The 24,197-nt window shown below is 39.9% G+C and overlaps 1 long non-coding RNA gene across 1 annotated transcript; it reads left to right on the plus strand.

Annotated features, from left to right (window-relative positions):
- Nucleotides 1-4,004: 4,004 nt before the first annotated feature.
- Nucleotides 4,005-23,975, plus strand: LOC124258034. Its single transcript, XR_006893487.1, has 3 exons — nucleotides 4,005-4,161; nucleotides 15,026-15,151; nucleotides 23,856-23,975. It is a non-coding gene; the product is annotated as an uncharacterized LOC124258034 (long non-coding RNA).
- The last annotated feature ends 222 nt before the right edge of the window (nucleotides 23,976-24,197 follow it).

The raw sequence follows: 24,197 nt of genomic DNA on the forward strand, positions 1-24,197 counted from the left end.
GTCTGTTTTTTTGTCTGTTTGTCTTCACTTAATGCATGTAACGTAGCGTTACGTAATTTGTATTTGTACAAAAAATGAATGTTCTCAGAACAAACTGATAGAGGTGGGTAGAAGACATGAAATAATTCACAAATTTGGTTTTGGTTGTTTTTTAACCCGCACACAGCAATATTCCAGCTACATGGCGGAAGTCTGTAAATGAGCGAGTCTGGACCAGACAATCCAGTGATCAACAGCATGAGGATAGATCTACACAATTGGGATACAATGCCATGTGTCAACCAAGTCAGCGAGCCTGACCACCCGATCCCGTAAGTCGCCTCTTACGACAAGCATGGGTTACTGAAGACCAATTCTAACCCGGATCTTCACGGGTCCTTATGTTAAAGAGTAAAGACATCCTTTAATGATTTTGTGACAGTAACATCTGATTCAGCATATTTTGAAGTTTTCTGTTGTTTTCGTTGTTCTCTGCAGCTTTTGCGACCTGTGTTATAGATTAAGCATCTGCAAATTTGACAACAAATGATTTAATTGTACATATTTTTCATTTGTTGAATACCAAAGAAAACAGAATATATTAGTTATTAAGACATGTGTTTCCTTCTTCTCCAGGTGCAGATTTACGTTAACCTCTCCTAAATATTGAAACATAAAGCGGAATCAAAGTCACAGATATTTTGTTTCCTTTCTGATGTAAATATGAACAAATGAAGATTTTTCAGTTCTTATTTGTTTTTATTTTAAACCGACCGATCAAACTTTAGATCATGGTGGCGAAACACATAATAATGCTGCCCTTAGTATGAAAAGAACACTGTACTTGTCTTTTAATTGTATTGTATTGGTCTGTTCTGTTCGATATACATGTATACCATATATGATTTACCATTAATTATCATGTGACTGAATATTGACCATTGAAAAGCTGCCAGCTACCACACAATGGTGTATATTGGCTTTATAGCATAGTAATTGTTCAGCCCACTAAGTATATGTTGTAATTTGGACTAAAATCACCACTTACACTTTTGAGTTTAACTGCGACCAAGGTTCCCTTTGTGTGACACCAATGCCACAGATAATTAATACATGTGGTATGGTTGCTTTAATTCATCTGTCACATATTTTAATTGTATTTTTAAACATCATTTGAAGAGTAGTAAACGGATTGTTTTACAGTCAATAAAGAGACTTATCTTACCTTCATGTAAAATACTTTAATTTCATTGGTCAATGACGCTTTAACAAGTTTCCTTGTCACCCCTCCCAGGAGGGTGACAACTGGAAAAATATTACCCACTGTCACGGTAACCACCAAACTCTCCGCTGAGAAGTTGTATCGCTAACAATCGTATGACGTCATAATATAACGATTAGCTGTTTTTGAGCTCACTCTGTACAGATTATTTTGCCGACTTTCACTGGTTTCAAACTATTTTATACACTGAATCCTTTGCACAGTCAACTTAACACAATTAACAATTTCTATAGCGGTTGAGCTTGTTAGAATGTGTTTCACTGATTTTAAAATCGAGTCGAGAGGCATATGTCATATAGTCGGTAGCGAAATCTTCAAAATAAGATAAATGATATTTTGTACATTTAACATGGCAGTAAGATAAATACGTTGTATGCTTCTCCCTCGGGTAATACGGTCTGATGTACATATTTTTGTAGCAGTGTCATCCCTCGCCTACCGGGTGACACTGCTCAAAATTGTGTTTCAGGCAGCTGTGCTGTGTGACAACCATATTTAGTCCATTTGCTGGTAACTAATTTGCTGAATGCAATGACAACCTCTCATCACCAGACGGTGGACACACAAATACGTTCAGAACGTCTGGAGCATCCTGGATGTGAGGTTCAGTTCAAACCAGCCTCTGTTAATCCACAAGAAAATCGATACCCTATATGTGAGATGGATGTAATATACTTCTAGATTCCGTCGGCAGTTTTGACAGTAGGGAAATCACTATACGGCGTTTGAGCAGATATTGGTTTCTGGAAAAGTACGGTATGTAAATATATTTAAGTAATTTGAGAACAGCCAAAGCAATTTGTTGTCCTGCAACAATACAGACGCATCCAGTTCCCGGACAAAGGTTCGTTTAATTTGTATTTACACTGTTTTTCATAACAACTCTTAAAAGTAATGTATGGCTAGATTTGTCTAAATTGCAAACAACTGAAAGGATGATGTAAATACAGCTACGGACAATGCAGGAAGCAAATATACTGTAAGTTCCCATGGTCCCTAGTATGGTGATCTACCTTCAGTTGTTGGCAATCTATAGCCTGTTTTAGATTGTATTGTTAAAATATATTAATAGTTAAAATATTTTAGATTTAAATACTAGTCTCAAATTTATTACTGTGATAATCTATTTGTTTTACTGTCCTTTGCAGACAAGTAAGTAGACTATATAGGTTGTTTTTATTTTTTGTTAATTTAAAACTGTCTAGTCACGATATGGCTGAAATACTGCCGATGTGACTTTATATTTTAACTAACTCACTCACTTTTAAAAGTATTTTCCCTCATGATTAAGTGCACATATGTTTTAGAATTTTGATTCTTGGTTCTTGGTTCAACTGCAAACTGAGCTGAAGACACGCTACTTTTAATTAACCCAAATGTTGTACAAACGTTCAAAAGATTGCTGTTTGGGATTGCCCTTTGTGTTGTTGTAGGGGAGAGTTTCCCTGCTGCATATATAACTCTGAATTTTCGTGCACGTATTCCTAAACAGCAGATAATAACATATCTCTGCTATACATGAGTCGTTATTGATCTGTCAATCTTCAACGGGATATTATTAACTTGATAGCGATGTGGTTGACAAAAAAGCTAATAAAAAAAACACACAATATATATTGGAGCATATGTCATTTTCCAGCAAGTCACGATGAAGGTCTCACTGGGACAACGGATGTTTTTGATTCTGGTTGTTTGCGCTTCACTGTGGCTTGTGTCTCAGCACGGCAGTGGAATGGACATTTATGGCATCAAGAACATCATATCTTCACATGGTTACCTATCTGAATCCAAGAAAGTAGACAATACGTCAGAGAAGCATGGAATTCGGTGTGTGGGAGGAGGGTTACACACGGCAGAGGATCTATTCTGTATGGTATGTAAAGGATTTGCTTCTTATTTTTGGAAAGTGCGGGAGTAATTGAGTATGGTTTTACGCCACATTTTGCATGTTTCAGCAATATCACGGCGGGGGACACCAGAAATGGGCTTCACACATTATACCCATGTTCCGCTCACCTTAGTTAGCCTCCCATAATCTACCATTCTCTACCAATTAGCATGCTTCACTGCTTTACCTACCTAAAACTAAAGGTGCCGGCGTTCATAGGAGACGTCCACGACCATACTGTCTTCTCATCCTACACTCTCCACACTGGACACACAATTCACAGACGCTTTATCCCACTGAAATAGCTGAAGTGTCACTTCTCTGTGAAGTACCAGGCGTGTTATTTTATGAAAATATCATAATCTTGTGTTTTCCAAAACCATTAATGCACACACAAAGGACACGTTAATTGATCAAGCTATTTGTGGTGGCTTCAATGTATATCATCTGTCGAGTTTTGATTTAGAGGAAACGTGCTACACACCCATGTTTACGGAACGAATAACAATAATTACGGCAGCGTATAAGTGTTATTGGGTCTTGAAAGGTCGTCTGTAACCGAGGGGTTCGATTTCCCACATGGGTACAATGCGTGAAAATATTCCTGGCGTTCTCCCCGCCGGGACATTGCTGGAATATTGCGACGTAAGACTACGACTCACTCACTCACTCATCTGGAACCATGATGCTTGTGTGCTGAGCATCTATCAAGATTATGCTGTTTTACGCATCATACGATGTGAAAAAAAATCAATGAAGTGCTAATATATAACGTTCTGTCTCATATAACAGGAAAGACCAACATATCTGCCCAACTTCAAGAACCCCTGCTGGTACGCAAAAGAGAACGGGAAACTTCGTCTTAAGTGCGTCCCATACTACCATATTCTTGGCGTGTGCAAATCAGGAACCACCGACCTCGCCTACCGCATAAGGGCCCATGAAGACGTCCTACAGTGCAACAATTGTCTTGGGAGGAAGGAAACGTTCTACTGGTGCCGTAGAAGATATGGTAATTATTATTATTGGACATTTATATGGCGCACATATCCACGCACTAGTGCATGCTCAAGGCGCTGGTATTTTGTCCCTTGATCATTGGATGTCAATCTCAACGGCACATCGTATTATCAATGTCAACTCCCTGGGAATCATACAACTCTTGTTGCCACAAGGCGAACCCAGTTATTGCAGCTTTCCCATCCTTACGAGGTACCCATTCACAGCTGGGTGGACTGGGACACGTGGTCACAGTACTTTATCCAAGTTTACTGCACGTTGCTGTACCCGCAACAAGGTGTTTGCACGTATTCATGTGGCCACCATCTGGTCATTTACCAACGGATTCGTGGGTTTTTTTAAGTGCACAGGGTTGTGTACTGTACACTAGGGGTTGTGACAACACTTAACGAGTCTGCACACAAAGCTGACTCCAAGGTTTTTACACCCGGTAACAGATGGGCTTGATCCCGGTACCTCATGCTCGCTGGATCACTAGCCTGGCGCCTTAGCCAGCTCGCCCTCCACGCCCCTTAATGTCATTATGAACACTACTGTGTACAGACAAAGACTGGACAGGCTTATTGACTTTCAGAGAGTAGTGGAGCATGCACACCAGTACCTCCGTCTGTGCAGTATATTTGCTAAATGTAGATATACATCTCAGATGGTTGTATTGTCAATGCACAAAGGGCCGCAGTTACCATGACTCTGCTTGATAATACTATAGTAAGCCTTATTTCCTTTACCAAATCATAAGAAATTTCTGCTCCATGACGAGTCTCTAACTGTATGTATAGTCTGAAGAGACTGAATAAGACTGTAATATACACATGGGAACAAGTATCGCAACACCCAATATCAGTATGTTACTACTAATTATAGCAAAGGACTTTGTCCAAACCTCAGATTAACATAAAATCGATAACCTGACCCTCAAGGAATAATAAGTTACAGATATAAATACAAAAAAGATCAAGAAACCAGTTTATTCAGAGAAGCAAACATGTCAACAATTGACTCCTTTTGGAGTGCTGATAACCATGGTCATATGACTTTAACAAGTGCGGTCATTTTTGAGATTCTGGCATACAATCCTCAATCAGTATCAATGAGCGAGCACAATGTCAATATCTGGTTGAACCTCCGCCAAGTGCAATGAAGTCCCTGATCTCCGACACACTGACTATATTAGTCGATGGATTTGACGTTGAACTACTGCATTCTTGATTTAGGGCTTGATATAGGCCTTGTTCCAATGCACTACAGGATCTGGACTCTTGGCGGGTTGAGACTCTTGACATAGAATATCACGATGTATGGTCCATCAAGGCTGGCCTTGTGTCGGGAGAAATGGATCTCATCCAGGATGACAGTTATGTATCATTGCCTATTCATATTTTGTCACAAGATCAAGTTTAGAGTCATTTTGTGGCATCCCCACGCCATCAGTCAATCCTCTGGAGACTGGTACTTGTTCCAGGATATTCCGTTGAGCACATATAAACATGACCTCGGCAATCGACTTTCGTCCGACCAGTGGACCTTCCTATAATTCCAGGGTCGTCGAATTTCACACCAGGCTAGTCGTGCTGCTTTGTGTTCCGAGGATACCAATGGACGTCAGAAAGGTCGTACCCAACTCTGTACCCGGCAAAGACGGCGGTGTGGAAGTCTCACAAAATGTCTTGTGATTCTGGGGAGGGGTGTATCCTCCGTTGGTGTTGTCACTCGCGGTCGACCTGAACGGTGACAGTACGAAAAAGTCATTAGTTTCTGGGCTATAGGCTGATAGTCAATGGATGACAACCAAGGGTTCAATGACATGCCAGCATTCCACATAACGATTACTAGCTACCTTTGTGAAGATGTCAACTGAGTAGAAGACACATTTTTGCTTATCAGCAGTGAAATCAATTGATGTTCCAGGTTACTGAGCTGTAAGAACAGTTCCCAGAAACGTGATATTTGCTAAATGATGGGTACACGCACAGCAATAACAATTTCGTTTCCGGACACTGGAAACCTAACTGAAACAAAATGGAAACTTAAGTTTCAGTTAAGTTTCCGGACCGTTTCTGTACATTTCCTTCAAGTTTCCGGAAAACAAAAACTTAAAAAACAAATTACCCACAATCCGGTAAGGCTCCAGTGCGTTTCCGTTACCCAGATTCCCGTAGGGCTCCAGTGCGTTTCCGTTACCCAGATTCCTGTAGGGCTCCAGTGCGTTTCCGTTACCCAGATTCCTGTAAGTTTCCAGTGCGTTTCCGTTACCCAGATTCCTGTAAGTTTCCAGTGAGTTTCAGTTACCCAGATTCCTAAGAGGTGCCATTGGGTTTCTGCTATCCTCTACTTTCAGTTCCTCTACTTTCAGCTGGTTTCAGTTATTTACTTAATTCAACTAGGTTTCCCTTTGATTTCCGTTTCTATTAATCACATTAACCATATTCCATAAGTTTCAGTAAATCATCGCATCGCAAGGTCTTCATTTTTGCTATGGCTCTGGAGCATGCTGAAGCCATTCGTTCATTGTCCAGTAGGTGTGCGGACAAAAACCCTGTGGACAAAAGCCCCCCAGGACAAAAAAAAACAGGACAAAAAAACCTTGGGAGTTCCTCATTTGGAGGTTTTGTCCTTTTTGGTTTTTGTCCTAAGGGGTTTTTGTCCTAGGGGGCTTTTGTCCACAGGGGTTTTTGTCCTACAATCGTCCAGTAAAGTCTTATAGTGTAGCAGCTTCTCGCTTTCCCATGTAAATCCAACAGAGTGGACAAGATTACAGTCCTCTTCGTCGGACACCACAGGCGATGTCAATTCTGGGGTTAGGACTGCAGCCACCTTCTGTTTTCTTTTCTCAGTCCATTTAATACTACTAGATTCATCGGGCGCTGTTGGAGCTTCTGGGGGGAAAATACAATTCATGCATTCTGAAAGTTATGTCCAACATGTATTCTTGAGAGAGGCACTTGGTCTAATTAGATAAGTTTATTACAGTTATGTTGTGGTGTGATAATATGTAGCGCATCATGTCAGTTAAATGACTAAAGGTGTTTCAAACTCTGGTGTCAGGAAGTGCATAAACCGGTACAAATGGTATTATATAGTCCAGTTTCAGGAACTAACAGATCGGAATCTTTTGTTTCTTTTAGCATCTCCCGTGTGATTTTGATTCTTTCCTGTAATCTGCCATGTCGGTGGTCCCTCTTGCACTTCCGGGTTCCCCAAAAGGCTTCTATTAAGAAAAGCAAATGCGTTCATTTTGATTTTTCCAATAATATATTATTACAATCTGACAACCCTTATTTTGATTATTATCATATTCACCATGTATCAAGTGAGTGAGTGAGTTAAAATTCAAAGTCACTTTGGCAATATTTCAGCCATATCGTGACTAAAACAATATATATAAACAATAATTAAAGATAGAGTATAAAATCCTGTCAACGAAGGACAGTAAACACAACCCCTAGAATATCACAGATATAAATGTAAAACTAGTAATTAAATTTAAAACATTTAACTATTGAGGACAACACAATACACCATGTATCAAACCAAGTAATAAGTAATTGTGGTATATGCATTACTGAGAGGGTATCAGAAGTTTTTATTAAGATGGTCAACATGATTAAGTAGAAATTATGCACTGCACAAAGCTTTGGTATGCTATGTCAATTCTACAAGATATTGCTAATTGACAGAATGAAATAATTAGATGCTAGATTAACCCAACTGTGAACTAAACACGAGTTGACAATTTTAATTTTGGTTTGCATTTATGTGTAAAATGGCGGAGGCAATGACATTCGTAATCTTATAAAAGTTAAAACCCAACATACATATTATTATCATGTCGAGCAATAATAAAACTTGGAGCAAGTTATTTTACCTTAAATAAGTCCGTTTTAGTGGATTTTCAAGGGACTCCACGAACGTTTCCATGATTCATCTCACAACAGTCTAAAACATAAAGAGACACACATTTGGATTATGAACATATGTTGATTGGTAATATTTTCCACCTAATTATCATGAACTACTTGTTTCATCAATATTTGTTTCTTTGCTGCATATTACCATTTCAGACTCAACAAACAGGTATATTTTAATGGGGAACACGGAAAGCGTACTTGTCTTATGGTTATATCTTAACGGAATGTTCAGCTGTTATCAACAATAATGTTGTTTTACAGATTTCACACCAAAATGCAATGTCCACATTAATAACCGTGAGGGAAATCGAAATGCGAGCGAACCGTTACTGTAAAATAACGTTGCTACCGAAAACGTTTAATTTGATGCAAACTGACTGCTATGATAAGAAGAAAATAATCAATTTCAATTTCATCTGTAACCAACTTGACAAGGACGGGGTACAGCTAATTTCTCTGCCCTGGGTTTCCGTTGAGATCGCTCAAGTTTCCGGATCCTCAGTTCCAAAGCTTCGATTGTGAAATATGTTGCCATGTCTCAAGAAAATTGTATACAGACTGCCATTTCTACTACCTTCTTTGAGTGGCATTTTAGAAGTTGGGAAGTACAATATAGAACAAACTTTATGGATAACAACTTCTTTTTATTCGTGAGTGCGACGTTTCGATACAGATTCTTGTACCGTTGTCAAGCATAATGGAACATGGATGTAACAATGTTACAAAGAAAACAACATAATTGACATAATTGGCTAGGCAGAAAGCTGGTGACGCCAGAAAGTAGACAAAGGACAGGCCTGGAAGCCAATGATGTACAAATAATAATGAGATGTTTATACAGCAGAGTTTATACGGTAGATTGGGCTTGGTGGATGAGTGCATCATAAGCGGATGGGATGAAGTATCCTTGGTCTCGGTTGATGGTGGGCTTTTGGCGTTTGATGTGGATGGCTTCGGTGAGCTTGCGTTTAGTGAAGTCTGTTTGTTTGTTAGAGGGAATGGTAATGTCAGACCACTCCATTTGATTATTGGGGCTTGCTTTGATGTGGTCGGAAATGGCTGATTTGCTGTCGGAATTGGTAACAGAGGTCTGATGTTCTTTCACTCGTGTGTTGATGGGTCGGGACGTTTCGCCTCTTTAGCTCTGCCCACAATCACAGTTTATTTTGTAGATGACACATTTTGGGTTGTTGTTCTTTACGGTGGCGGGTTTTTTATCCATTGGCATGGAGAATGTTGTTAAGGCTGGAGGACGCGGAGAAGGTGGTATCTATGCCAGCTTGTTGTTTTAGGAGACGGCTGATTTGATGTGACGGTTTGCCAATGTAGGGGATGGATATCTTGATGGGACTGAATCTGGCTGGGGTCTTTTGGTAGGAGGTGACAGGGTTGCAGCAATAGTTCTGTTGACTATTTGGGATGGAAAGTGGTTAAGTTCTACGAAAACTTTCTTGAGGTGTTCGATTTCATCTTGTAGTTTAGTTGAACAGATGTTCTTGACCCTTCTGGTTAATGTGGAGATGATGCCGGTCTTTACTTTAGGTGGATGATTGGAGTTGTAGGGAATGTACTGATCCGTATGGGTAGGTTTTCTATACACAGTGGTCTGGAGTTGGTTGCAGGAGGTACGGGACACAAGGACGTCAAGGAAAGGTGGTTGCTGGTTCTGCTCGGTTTCCATCGTAAACTTGATGCGGCGATGTTGGTTGTTGAGATGGGTCAGAAGCTGAGTGGGATCTTGCTGAGGTTGGAGGATGACGAAGGTATCATCCACTTTGCGATACCAACATGTAGGTTTGAAGGCTGCAGTATCTAGTGCTTTATCTTCCAGGTCCGTCATGTAAATTTCGGTTAGGACGGGGGATAAGGGGGGGCCCATGGGAAGTCCATGAATTTGTGGATAGATCTCGTCCCCCCAGGTGAAGTAAGTGGAGTTGATGCAGGCTGAGGTGAGACTGATGATGGAGTCGGTTGAGAGGCTGGTGTTGAGGGATTGTTGAAGTTTATCAATTCTGTGGCGTAAGGCTTGGAGCGCTTCTTCTCTAGGTACATTAGTAAATAGGTCCACAACATCGTAGCTGATGATGGGACCTGGATTGGAGATGTCATGGATCTTGCTTCAGAAGTCTGTTGAGTCGTTGATGAAGGAGTTGGCAGATTTACCTAAAGGAGAGAGTACCTGGGTAAGGTGCTGGGCAGTATTGTAAAACACCGTATCACGGGAGCAGACTAGTAGACGAGTTTTCACAGGATTCTTATGGATCTTGACAGTTGCTCGGGCATAGGGTGGCTGAGGATGGGATACTGATAGTTTGCGATACAGATCTGTAGAGAGTTCAAATTTATCGTGCAGGATTTTTAGGGTGGATTTGTGCTGATGATTCAGCTTAGTAGTAGGATCCTTCTTGATCATCTTGTACGTGGCGGTGTCATCGAGCAGGTTGTTTACCATGGTGTGTACTACCTTACTCTCATAGAACTTACTTCAAAAACAATTACGAAGTTTTTCCAATCTCGTGCTTGTACGTTTGAACAAAGATGGCAGCATTTCAAACAAAGACTTATGGGTGCTCAATTATTTTTTTAAATTCTATTAAACATGCCAATAGTCTGCTTACCCTTCACAGTTTTAGAAAAACACTGATAGCAGCAATATGTTTTTATGTAAATTGTTTGTTTTTACAATGACATCTCGCGGGGCCTTATTCATTCCTACGTGGTCTGGCTGCCAGGTATACAGCACCTGCTCCATCGACCAGGACGGACACAGGGACTTGGCAGCTGTCTACCTTGGCAAAATTCTTCAACCTAATCAATGAAACAATAAGAACGGTGGATGTAGTTCTAGTCTGATTGTAATATAGTATTGCAGCAGTGTAAGCTTTTTCAGATTTTCTGATGCGTCGATGGTATGATGACCGATCCAATGTCTGTGTTTTTTACAAGAAACAACGTGATGTCTGATGACCTGTTATATTAAAACCACGCATTTGATATATTGGAATCCGTAAAGTAAACCATCCTCGCTTTGCCATTGCAAGATTTACTTGCAATAAATTGGTATTTAGGTATACACACTTTTTAACTTTAGTACACAGCAAATGCTGCATTTCTTATGCAACAATGATTTGTTCATATCCGCAACAGCGTCGACCCCTTAGTGTTTTAGGCAATTAAAATTGTATGCAATGCAGCGATCACTACTCCATTGCTGTAACCCGTGTTTGGTGATATAAACCTACACCTGTTTATTTTTTTTTTATTTGTTCCCATGGTTACAAAGTCAATAACAAGGGTATATGGTAGCAACAAGCACAGAAAAGGTGAAGATACATTGCTGTAGATATGTAATTATAATTAGTTGTTGAATATTGGGATGAGCGAATTCCATTTAAGATTGAATTTTTCGATTTCATTGTTTCTCTTTGAAATAAGTTTTTCTACAAAAACTATCTCTTTTAATACCTTTTTATAATTACTGAATTTTAGAATTGATTTTTTTATATTACATAGATTGATATGTTTTTTGGCAGAGATAATGATTTGATTTAATAATACATCATTATGCAATGGACCAAACCAAATCAAATATTTTGTGATGTTTATTTTTCGTGGTAAATAGTTATTAATCCAGAGTTCTAGATCATTCCAGAATTTCATGCTTTCACAGCATTCCCAATAAACATGACAAATGCTCTCAGAAACATCATTGCAAAAACTACACAAATCATTGTCAGTCAGGTTCATTCTCGATAATTAGTATAAATAACTCTTTGCAAAAATCTGTATTGAAAATCAAGAAGTTTAACGTCTTTCAATCCATGTCTATAAAAGTTAAATTTTTTGTACCAATCAAACTCACAATCATTGAATATAATTTCCCATTTAGCACAAATTTCAAGTTTATCATTTTTAGAAATCAGCTTGTCATAAAATATTTTTGAAACTTTGGAGAGCTTTAACATATTTCTTTGGTAAACATTGATGTATAAATTGTAGGAAGGAATGATTCTTGTCCTTTTAATAACATTTTTCCAAATATCAGGTAAGATGTGAAGTAGATAGTTATAGTCTAATAGTGTCCCTCTTATTTTGTATTTTATCTTTAACTTATCAAATGGCATAAATCCATGTTTATTTGTCTTCATTCAATTCATGGTCAAATTAATGAATTTATAACAGGTATAATTAGTGAAAATGTGAAAAAAAACTGAAACAAAGTCACGCGACATGGAACAGTTTTTTGTCAGCTACAGATGAATGGCATATCGTTCCTTTTTGTGGATATTGATGGATACATTCCTCGAACAAGGTAAGGGAACAGGCCAAAAGGGCCAAAGGCCAAAAGGGCCAAAATTGAAAAAGTCAAAAGGGCCAAAGAAAAGTCAAAAGGGCCATAGACTTAAGTCAAAAGGGCCAAACTTTTAGAAATAGTAAGATTAACAGAAATTCACTACATGTTGTTGCAGTAGTTCTAATCCTAAACATTCTAAACATATCAGAGTGTCTCAGTGTTGTTTATTTAAAAAATCTCAGAGTGGTTAATTGTTTACTTTTTACCATACAACTGTTTGTGTAATGATTACAAGTAGTCAGTAATCAAAACAAGATTAACAGTAGTGGTTTTAAAAGTGTTTATGTTATGAGTATAGTCAACCATACAACTGTTTGTGTAATGATTACATAAATATTTATTCAAATATCAACTATCGAGTGTATCATGGTCACACTATAAATTATTACTTTTGTTACTATTTACATATGGATACAAATAATAATAATAAATATTAATATAATAAAACATATACAATATATATTAGTTTGCATGTTCTCTTTTAACCTATGGCCCTTTTGACTTAAGCCTATGGCCCTTTTGACTTTCCTTTGGCCCTTTGGCCCTTTTGACTTTTTCAATTTTGGCCTGTTTGTCCTTTGGCCCTTTTGACTACAACCCACAAGGTAATAGCCTAATAGTTTTGCTATAACGTTAGTTTGTTATCTGTATTTTCAAATATTTCGCTGTGAAGTTCTTCTAGGCGAGACAGACAAATGTGTGTGAAATATGATTCACTTATATTTTAGGTACTCTATAACATATCTAGAAATTTTATCTAGTCATTTCATAAATTCACTAAAACAGATCGTGCAATTCTTTATGAGGTTTCAAAGCGCATATAAATATAATAATAATTAATTATGCTCGGATTATGAGGTAAAAATATTAATACTATGTGAAACTAGATTATGACAGAAACCTATCTCAAAATACTTGGCTAATGTTTATCATAGATATTCTAGTTAACTGTGGATAAACACAGCTGTCTTCAATGACTGTATTGTAATCTCATTCGCAACTACCAAATTTGCAGACACCACAGGTATCTGTGACAAATTAATCAAACGAATAAAATCGATAACATATGGTTCACACAAAAAACAAAAGGGAAACCATGGTACACTGAAAATAGGCCAAATCATCCGCTATTTTTGTGGTCATTACAAACTATATTTGATTTACACTGCTTAAATAGCTTTTAAATGTACCATCAAATCTCTTATAAATTTAAGTTTTCCTTAAGTTTACCAAACAAAACGTGAAGATTCCTCAGGTTCCATATTCTTTCAATTAAGTTTCCCTTTTCCTGAAATTAAGTTATTTTATGTGGCAATATCCTTTATTTGAATTCTGATGTACAGAAACACTGGCATCACGAAACTAAAACCTATATAATACATAGGCAGTTTAACGTAGGTTAATTTAGGTTTCTGGATATATGCATATGGAGTCAAATTTATTTTTCTACGATCGTTTCATTCAAGTTCTCACTAATAGAAACCATCAATGATGGTTTCCAGTTGCTTTATGCAATGGAAACTAAAAATGATACTTTACTGTCAGTTTCCATTTCTGGAAACTAACCTTGTTTGTTTCCGACAGTTTTCAGTCGCTGAAACTAACCGTGTTAGTTTCAGCAACAGGAAACTGCCGGAAACAAACAATCATAGTTTCCGTGAGCGGATACCTACATGATTCTGGCATTACCCAGTTTCATGTAGGTTTCCGGAAATCTGCAAACCTTGTTATTTTTGCTGTGACGTATGGCACGTGATGCTACTTGATCGTGGAGCGTTCTTGTCTCAAATTAATGTATGGTGCGCCCAAAGGGTGAAAATAAGTATGCAGACATAATTATGCCAATCAAACAGATAATTATGAATTTAAATGGCTATATCGGGGTTTACAAATCACAGGTGTTACGTTACTCTTTCCAATGTGTATATTACGGTTCTGGTATCGCCATATTCTTTTAGAGGACATCAGTAAGATGTGTCAAAATGTCTGGCCGCGTGTCAGTCTGAGTGAGTGAGTGAGTTTAGTTTTACGCCGCAGTTAGCAATATTCAAGCAATATCACGGCGGGGAACACCAGAAATGGGCTTCACACATTGTGCCCATGTGGGGAATCGAACCCGGATCTTCTGCGTGACGAGCGAAAGCCTTAACCACTAGGCTACCCCTCCGCCCCTGTCAGTCTGAATTGGACAGACACCAGTACGCAGGGGAAAACAAGAATTGCACCCCACATATAATGCAGCAGAGCATGTTTTGTAACGACAAACCCGTGAAGATCCGGGTTTGAATTGGTAACAACCAGGAGAAGGGGACCAAAATACATGTACTGATGAACCAGTGAAGATCCGAATTAGAATTGGACTTCAACAACCCATGCTTGTCGGCTCGCTGACTTGGTTGCCACATGTCATCATATCCCAATTGCGTAGATTGATGCTCATGCTGTTGATCACAGGATTGTCTGGTCCAGACTTGATTATAGCTGGAATATAGCTTGAGTGCGGCGTAAAACTCACTCACTCATTATAACGACAATATTTTACTGCAGCAGAAACATGTAATTGTTTAACATGTACCACTAGAGTATTTTCACAGGTTATGAATTTTCCATGAAAAGAAGGACACCGTGCAACTTCAGCTGCTTTCAAGATATGTTTGCTGAAGCCACACCACGGATTGAAGAGACAACTACAGAAACAGGCTACCACAACATGATTACAGGTAGTAGACGTGATGAATATACATTCTATAAATCATTTGACAATTTGAAAATTCGTCTGAACCAGGAATTTGACAAGGAATGCAAAATAATGTATAAAACCATTTTATCCATGCAGGGGAAACCCTATTTCCATCGATTTTGTGCCTTTAAACTTACTATAGGTCAACGCAAAAGACGTGCTTCCTGACAGAAGAAGTCACGCCGCATGAGTCCCAAATTGCTAGGGCACGTCATAGCGTCCCCACGTGATCGGAAGCCCGACCGCACTCGGAAAAATCCCGCGACGTCATAGCGTCCCCACGTGACTGGAACGTCATAGTGTCCGCACGTGACCGGAAGCCCCACAACCCCCTGTACGTCATGGAATTTTACCCGTCACATCATAGCGTCCCCACTGGAGCGGAAACCCTATCCATCCGTTGTTAGATAGGGTATAAATACGTTCTATTCTTTAAATCGTATAACATTCAGCTGACAGGATTTGTATCGTCCGAACCCTTTGTAGACCCTTAGAAGTGTGCTCATCGAGATGCCTAGGCCCGTGAAGATCCGGGGTAGAATTGGTCTTCAGCAACCCATGCTTGCCACAAAAGGCGGCTATGCTTGTCGTAAGAGTTGACTAACGGGATCGGGTGGTCTGGCTCGCTGACTTGGTTGACACATGTCATCGGTTCCCAATTGCGCAGATCGATGCTCATGCTGTTGATCACTGGATTGTCTGGTCCAGACTCGATTATTTACAGACCGTCACCATATAGCTGAAATATTGCTGAGTGCGGCATAAACCTAAACTCACTCACTCACTCATCGAGATGACTAGTATAAAGGACAACAGAAAGGATTTAATAGAAATCTTAGAGAAACACCGAAAGGAAGGGGAGTTGCTGTCCGACGCTGCCTCACGTATTCTGTTCATCGTCCACGTCTGGGGTGATGAGGACTACGCTAGTTCGAATTTAGAAGACCTTTACGATACACCTGACATGTGCAAGGTAAACATTTTTAAGAAAATAACTGGCTCTACAAAATAGGCCAGAGATATCTGTAGACTGAACTAGATAAACGTTCTTTGGTTAATGCAGGATTTTTTGTTACATAGGCTTATATTTTGCCCCGAGATATGTGATGAAATAGACATCAGTGCCAACGGTCGAGTCAAAATTTTATGTTTTAGCACTAAAGATGACCGGAATGAAGGCAAATATGCATTTCAATGTGGACTCGAGGAGCAAGGTTGAGATCAATCGAAACACAGTACTGCTTACGAGATAAAGGGTGAATCAGTGCTGACGATTTGGCGAGAACGTCCACCTCACAACTGCGAACATTGCGAAGACCTCGCTGAATGTTTTTGATGCAATAGGTGTCTTGGTACACGGAAACTCTGAAAAACACGGAAAAGACATTTGGGGAACTGGTATACATTTGGAAAATCCCATGACGTCAAATACCGTCCTCACTTGACTGAAAACTGCGACAGTTGGTAAGGGCAAAATCATCCCATAATGAGGTATACATTTGGAAAATTCCATGACGTCAAACAACAGACATATGATGTCATAGCGTGTCCACGTGACCGGACACCACCTCCATCCGTCATGACTCAAATACTATTTATAGAAAAAGATTTGCAATATAAACCCCCAAACAGTGGAATTCATTCTCAGTTCATACTTCGAATGAAAGAAGAGCTTTGATATAGGGCCTCAACATGGATTCACTACACAAGGAGATCTTGAGAAAGAGTCGCTCTAATCTTGTGGAATGTATCAACAGCGTGTGTGCTGTAGTGGATGTCTTGGTAAAAGAAAACACTTTAACAAAGTTTATGAAGGCGGATATCATGGAGAAAGAGGTGACATCTTATGACCGTATAGAGCCTTATTAGATATCCTTCCCAGACGAGGACCTGGAGCTTATGCCCTCTTCTGTAAAGCCTTGGAGGAATGCAGAGAAAGAGAGAAGCCATGACATTTTTGGGTCTTCAGACGCCACACTCGACTCACAAGCAACTGACAGAGTTACAGGATCCCCGTTGTCATTTGGGAGGTGATGTATGTGGACACCAAGACATGTGTATGGACAGTAACTCTCCTCTGATTAAAACTCAAACAAGGTTCCAAGAACGGTTGACTTCCTTTCAGTCTTGGCCTGTGCAGATGAAACAGAGTCCTAGTCAAATGGCCCAGGCAGGAATTGTGTACTTAATCGGAGGGGACGCTTGCAAGTGTTTTCATGTGGTCTCGTTCTCAAGAACTCGGAAGTAGATGGTGATCCTTGGGTCCGACGTGAAATATGGTCTCTAGACTGTCCGTATTTGACCCTGGTGGGAGTACCTCAGAAAGAAATGGCCCGCTGGGGTAGTCATGTGGATTAACATTGTAACTAAGAGTGTGATGTTCATCGTAAAATACTGTATATTTTTCATTTGTCAAACTCAATCTGTTATTGGTAATACATCAATATTAGAGTATATTTGCGCTGGGTGTCTATGTATAGTGCAGTGTTTGCATGCACTCATCATTTACAGTCATCACTCCGTGGGAAGAGGATGACGATGACAAACGTGCCAGAAGTTATATAAAAAATGACCAGAAATTATTGAGAATTTTAGGAATATGTTTAATTGGATTCTAGTATAAACAACCTTGACCAGCTATCAAGTACTTGGTTTCATTCAAGAGAGACAACTCCGTTAATCCATTTTCATTAGTTTGTGAATAGTTATCCCCCTTTGTTTACTTGCTAGCAGACGACATTTTCAGAGATCCTCAGTATGGATGATTTAGAGAAGAGGAAGTCGATTTTAGAGTATTATAACAAGGACATCAGATCAGCTAAAGTGATTTCACGTAGAACAGGCATCCCTTTGTCCACTGTTTATCGTGTTTTGAAAAATATTGCAAATGGATATGGCATTGAGCACCAGGGAGGCGCAGGTAGGCCCAGAAAATTGACTGTCGGTGACAGGAGGCGGCTTGGTATTCTTGTTTCTAAAAACAAACGAAGGAGTTTAGAAAACTTAAGGCTGGATATGATTGATAGAGGAACTGTGGCTGTCTGTAAGGAGACAATTAGAACTGAACTGCATGCAATGGGTTTGCAGAAAAGTCGAGGAATTCCATCTCCGATCATGAAACCTGAACAAAAGGAGCGAAGGTTGAACTGGTGCTTACAGCATAGAAATTTTAACTGGGACAATGTGATTTTCTCAGCTGAAAGTTCTGTGTGGCTGTTTCCTAATACACTGAAATTCTGGAGCAAACAAACTGAAAAACCTTTGTATCAGAGCCCAAAGTAAAGTCCGAAATTTAACGTGTGGGGTGGCATATCTGTGTTAGGGGCAACGCCCCTCTGTGTATTTGAAGGGAAGATGAACAGTGAGCGGTACACAGATATTCTCGAGGGACATTTACTTCCATCTGCTCACGTGTTCTATGGAAATGTTTGGATTTTCCAGCAGGACAACGACCTAAAACATCGTTCAAAGCATTCACAGGCCTGGTTTCGGACCCAAAATATCACATTATTAGATTGGCCAAGCAATAGGCCAAGCTATAGCCCTGACCAAAATCCAATAGAACATGTTTTGGACTTATGAAGGAAAGTGTCAATAAGAAAAATCTGACAAAAATTGCTGAAATGAAAGAAGAGGTGGTCCGATATTGGGACAGCATGGACCACGACTTTCTAACTTCTTTGATCAGTAGTATGCCCCGCCGCATTGAAGCCTGCATTGCTGCCCATGGTGACTTGACAAAATACTAACTGTTCATAAACGAATTTTATTATGATGTTATGCAAAAGGGTAAACGTGGTGTACAAATGTTCCCATATATGATAGAACTGTTTATGCTTCTATTTGCAGACGATGTCATTTTGATATCTGAAACTATTATTGGTTTGCAAAATCAGCTAAATATTCTTGAAAGTTGTTCTGAAAACTGGAAACTATCCGTAAATTTAGACAAAACTAACATAGTCATATTCAGAAGGGGTGGCGCTGTTGCATCTAAGGAGAAATGGTTTCTTCACGGAAAATCTGTTGCTATTGTTAATCAATATATATACATGTATCTCGGAATAATTTTTTCACATACGATGAGTTTCAAAAGTTCAATTTTATCTTTCTCACATGAATGAGAATTTTAACTTCAAATATATTTTTCAAACTGCCCAGATACAACCTATTTTATTATATGGATCGGAAGTGTGCGGATTTCAACGCTACGATTACATCTTATTGCTTGCAAGGAGTTTCTATGTGTTGGATCCGCTAATCCAAATCGTATGGTTTACGGCGAATGCGGGAGATATCCTATGTACATGTATATTAATTCACAAATACGATGCCTTAAATATTGGTTTAAGATTCTGATTATGCATGAAAGTCGTCTACTAAGAATATCGTATCATATGATGGTTCATCTAGATAATGTGGGTATAATATCCTGGGCATCACATATTAGAAATCTTTTGTTTTCTCATGGATATGGATTGGTATGGATAAGCCAGGGTGTTGGCGTTGTCTTTATGTTTTTAAGAGAATTTCGTGATCGAGCGGTAAATATGTTTTATCAGGAATGGCATTTCACTCTGAAAAGTAGCTCTCGTTACGAATTAGAACATTTAAAACTCTATTACAACCTGAACTGTATTTATCTAAACTTAATTTTAAGTGTAACAGAAATATATTTGTCAAATATATGATAGGTTTGCTGGACTTAATGGTAAATAGAGGCAGAAAACTGTCCGTCCCAAAATCTGAAAGATCTTGTCCTTTATGTAATTCTTCGGTAGAAGATGAACTACATTTTACCCTTGACTGTCCAGTTTATGAAGATTTACGTTGCATGTATATCCCAGCACGTTATCTGTCGGAACCACCACTGATAGCTTTTACCAGTTTATTAACAACTAATAATGAATCCACCCTACGCAATCCAGCTCTCTATGTTAAATATGCATTTATTCGTGGTAACGAGCACTTACAGTTAACCATGTCCTAATGTATGTAACTCGCTTGTATAAGGGCCGGTGGCCTAAAATACAATAAACGATTGTCTTGTGTCACAAAAGCATGAGGTTATAGTATAAGCTTAATGTACGTCGGATTTTATGTGGAATTTACAACGTGTTTTTCATGGATTCTGGAGGTAGGATTATTCTGGAGCATGATTACATTTGAATATAGATGTACGTGTAGTGAAAAATCAAGGGACACCGACAGTGTCGTCGAACACTATCATCTATGCCTACGATCCATTTGGTTAAGGTGATAACGTGTATTGTTTTGGTATTGTAACCCACGGCAGGAAATGCAATGTCCTCACTATTACGCACTGTGAATGCGCCGTTATACCTGTGCACTTGTAATTGACATTTTTGGCTAATGGATTCGCTTATATATTTAAAGTAGAAACACTTACTGTTTGTCAATACAGCTTGTCATATTTCACCCCCTCTGCACTGCTATCATGAGACATGTGTTATTTCTATATGGCAGCGAGGGGGTTAAAGCGCTGCTAGATCTACGCGGAAGGCCTAATTAGCCTCATTGACGAGAATATTTAAAACTAGTTCAACGAGTGTATGTTTACATTTTTGCCCGGCGATAGTATAGTATACGATGGCGAAGAGCGTAAACACGACCCAGTCTTTTAAAAAACAATTTCAAACAATAACGTGCACACTTACCCGTGGTACCGACAAATTAAACTGAACTGTAAACGATTTCAAAAGTAGAACGTGTAACGATGCAAATGCTGTGAGCTGAATGGTAAACGATTTCAAAAGTAGAACGTGTAACGATGCAAATGCTGTGAGCTGAATGGTAAACGATTTCAAAAGTAGAACGTGTAACGATGCAAATGCTGTGAGCTGAATGGTAAACGATTTCAAAAGTAAAACGTGTAACGATGCAAATGCTGTGAGCTGAATGGTAAACGATTTCAAAAGTAGAACGTGTAACGATGCAACTGCTGTGAACTGAATGGTAAACGATTTCAAAAGTAGAACGCATTGATACCCTATAAAAAAACGGATGGATATGGTTTCCGGTCACGTGGGGACGCTATGACGTGACGGGTAACATTCCATGACGAATGGGTTTGCGCTCACGCGGGGATGTTATGACGTCACTGGTAACTTTCCACGATTTGGGATGACGGCTGGGTGTCCGGTCACGTGGGGACGCTATGACGTTACTAGTAACTTTCTGTGACGAAATAGGGGGTAGGGCTCACGTGGGGACGCTATGACGTTCCGGTCACGTGGGAATGCTATGACGTGACGGGATTTTCAAGGGGTGTGGTTTCCGTTCACGTGGGGACGCTATGACGTGACCTAGAAATTTGGGACTCATGCGGCGTGACTTCTTCTCCTGACACGACATGGCTTAGCTAAAATGTTTCTTGTTTGATCGGCATTCTAGGCGTGGATGACTAAATAGCGAAATTTTATGGATAACAAGTTTATTGCATTGAGCAACGTTTTCTACTTAGTTTCTTTCACCGTTATCAAGCTGAAGTGACTGTAGCCAAGTGAAGAGAGTTATGTTTCTATTTGGGCTGTTGGGAAAAAACGGGTTGCTGAGTCCCGGAAGCTCAAAGGCGCACTACGGTTCCACTATGGATGCCATTACGTTTCATTCCGGCCTGTCGCGTTCTGATGGGTTCCCTCACATTTCACACGTTTTGATCAAGGTTTTGACACGTTTTGCGGGTTCTGTCAAGACTTTGTACGGATGAAATGTGGACGCCGGTGTAGTGGAAATGTAATGAAAATGCTCCTCTGGATTAATTTGGTTCGAAACCGTGAAGATACGGGTGAGAATGTGCCTTCAGCAAACCCATGCTTGTCGAAAGAGGTGACTAATGGGAACCGGTGAGCAATCCTGACTTCGTTTACACATGTAATTGTATCCCAGTTGCGTAGATGGCTGTTCATGATGTTGATCACTGGATTGTCTGGTCCAGACTCGATTATTTACAGACAGCCGCCATATGGCTGGAATATTGCTGAGTGCGGCATAAAACTCACTCACTCACTCACTCAGTTAACCAACAAAACAACCGAACTAACTTGGTTGGATACTGGATTCATGTTCATTAACAAGGTCATTGCTGCTTGGACAGATGGTCCGTAGTTGTTTGTTTGGAGTTGAAATGACGCCAGGCTACGTCTTAGGGGCATGGTTAGAATTTACGTGAATGTACGTAGTGGATGGCTTTCCTGTGAACTATGGACTTTCCAGAAAGGCCACCCGTGAAGATCCGGGTTAGAATATTGATCTTCAGTAACGCATGCTTGTCGTAAGAGGCTTACTAACGGGATCGGGTGGTCATGTCATCGGTTCCCAATGCGCAGATCGATGCTCATGCTGTTGTTCACTGGATTGTCTGGTCCAGACTCAATTAATTACAGACCGCCGCCATATAGCTGGAATATTGCTGAGTGCGGCTTAAAACTAACCTCCACGAACATTTGTCTACATGACAACCAGTTGACTTAAGCTGGTGACTTAATGGAAACGCGTCCGCTTGCATAACAATGCTGTGTGTACTAGTAGAAGCTTTATGAGGTCATATGAACTTTGATGTCACAGGTGAGGTGAGGTGAGGTGAAAAGGGTTTAACGTCGTACTTAAGAACATTTCGCTCACATGACGACGTACATGCTTGTGTATGTGTTTTAAGCTGGTTTTATAGTGCCAGCTCACAGAGATACTATGCCGCAGTGAAGCATGAATACCCCATTCTGACACATTATGCTGACTCCGAGCCGACCTGTCCTTGTTGTACCCATTAATGCCTAGCGCCAGACAGGGACAAACAAGTACCATATTTTAACGTCTTTTGGTATGACGTGGCCGGGGATCGAATCCGCGACCTTCCGCTCCCCTGGCGGACGCTCTTACCACTACACCACGGAAACGGTTTTGATGTCAAAGGCCTCAGCATTTGTGAAAATAAAACAATGTGAAAACAATATTTCACATAGTGGAAAAAAACATGTGATCATCAAAGGTGCTTTAAGTCGACATGGTATGGTGAGTGGGAGCTTTCATGAACTTCATGTGGTCTGAGAGCATGTTAGTGTCCTTATCGAGGTGGTTTGTGGTTTGTCTCTTGTAGAGTGGGGCAATCGTGATGTGTGGGTCTTCCTGGAAGTGATCTATGGTTTGTTTCCCCTTACGTTGGGTGAGGTTTGGTGTCTGCCGTTAGGCATTTGGAAGAATGTGGCTGATATCATGGATGGATGGATTTGAATGTGTGCGCAGTGGTGCGCGGCAATCATCTAGGCTTCCTTTGGTTGAGGGCCAGGGGTAGTCTAGTGGCTAAAGCGTTGGCTCGTCACGCCGCAGACCCGGGTTCGAATCCCGCCGGTGTCTGATTGACTGAGTTTGGTTTTACGCCGCTTTTAGCAATATTCCAGCAACATCACGGCGGGGGACACCAGAAATGGGCTTCACACATGGGTACAATGTGAAGCCCATTTCTGGTGTCCCCGCCGTAAAGCCAAACTCAGACAGTCAGTCATTTGGTTGAAGTCACATGAGCTTGATAACACTATCAGAATCTACATGGAAACGTCGCTATAAACAAGAAGTTGTTATTGATAAAGTTGTAAACTTTGTTAACTAAAATACTCATTTGAGCGTCGTTAAAGCATATTCATTCACTCACTGTCTCATTTGTCTAGTTGACGGAACTCCGTCAGATTTTAGCGATTTCCGAGCATGGCCCCAAATACCTCAAAATGCAGGCTTAGAGAAACCATTGGTTCTGACACCCCATCTTATGAGGCACGTGTATACAGATCCAAAGTTCATCATCATCTTTAGAAATCCAACTGACAGGTGGGAACTGCTAGATCTACGCGGAAGGCCTAATTAGCCTCATTGACGAGAATATTTAAAACTAGTTCAACGAGTGTATGTTTACATTTTTGCCCGGCGATAGTATAGTATACGATGGCGAAGAGCGTAAACACGACCCAGTCTTTTAAAAAACAATTTCAAACAATAACGTGCACACTTACCCG

This window comes from Haliotis rubra, unplaced genomic scaffold (assembly GCF_003918875.1).
Source record: "Haliotis rubra isolate DU_JTF1 unplaced genomic scaffold, ASM391887v1 Scf68, whole genome shotgun sequence".
NCBI lineage: Eukaryota > Metazoa > Mollusca > Gastropoda > Lepetellida > Haliotidae > Haliotis > Haliotis rubra.